The sequence below is a fragment of the Somniosus microcephalus genome, chromosome 9 (genome assembly GCF_052327205.1).
Source record: "Somniosus microcephalus isolate GS21.2 chromosome 9, FLI_Smic_1.0, whole genome shotgun sequence".
NCBI lineage: Eukaryota > Metazoa > Chordata > Chondrichthyes > Squaliformes > Somniosidae > Somniosus > Somniosus microcephalus.
The window spans coordinates 12,892,059-12,893,337 of NC_140995.1; positions in this window are offsets into that span (position 1 = coordinate 12,892,059).

Here is a 1,279-nt window from a genome sequence, read left to right on the forward strand (position 1 = left end):
ATCCTTGCATCTTAATGTGCCTTTACCTTAACCTCAGTCTCAGTCTATCCCTTTGCTCTCAGCATGTTGTCAGACAAAATAACCACTGAAGTTACGTTCCATGAGTCAGTACCAAGAGGTCCTACCAGGGATTATGCAAATGCTTCACAGTCACATGGCCACATTTCCTTCCTTTTCTGATGGAATGTATGTACGTGGGGGACTGCCCTCACTGGTTTCCATCTTATCTATCCGATTGTACCCAGAGCATCTCCAAAAATGGCTTCTCTTCCTGCCCCCACAGTGTTACCTAGGGTGTTCCCTCAAGGACCCATCCTTCGCCTCCTCCTCTTCCTCGTCGACATGCTGCCCCTTGGGAGACATTAGCCACAGACACGGGATCAGGTTTCACATGGACACCAATGACATTCAGCTCTGTCTCTTCATCACCTGTTTTCACAATCAGGAATTCAGGAGAAATGTCTTTACTCAGAGAGTGGTTAGAATGTGGAACTTGCTACCCCACGGAATAGTTGAAGTGAGCAGCATAGAAGCATTTAATGGGAAGCTAGATATGTACATGAGGGAGAAAGGAATTGAAAGTGTTGCTGATAGAGTTAGATGAAGTATGGTAGGAGGAGGCTCATGTGGAGCATAAACACGGGCATAGATCAGTTGGGCCGAATGGCCTGTTTCTGTGTTGTAATTCTATGTAACCCCTCCAATGGCATTTTCCAGTTAAACATTGGAAAGACCAAAGCCATCATCTTCAGCCCCCAACACAAACTCCGTACCCTAACCTTCGATTCCACCTCCTTCACTGGCCCCTGTCTCATGTTGAACGAGACTGTTTGCAACTTTGGCATCCAGAGCTGAGCTTCTGACCCAATATGCTCTTCATCACAAAGACCACCTACTTCCATCTCCATAACATCACTGCCTCTGCCTCTACCTCAGACCATCTGCTGCTGAAACCCTCACCCACGCCTTTGTCACCTCCAGAGTCAGACTACAATACTCTCCTGGATGGCAATCCATCCTCCACCCTCCATATACTTCAGGTCATCTAAACTTTGCAACAAAATAGATGAATTAATAGCACAGTTAGAAATAAATGGGTTTGATCTTATAGCCATTACGGAGATGTGGTTGCAGAATGACCAAGATTGGGAACTAAATATTCCAGGATACTTGACATTGAGAAGAGGTAGGCAAAATGGAAAAGGAGGCAAAGGATAGCCCTGATAATAAGCAATGGGATAAAGACAGTAGCGAGAAAGGATTTTAGCTCAAAAATGAA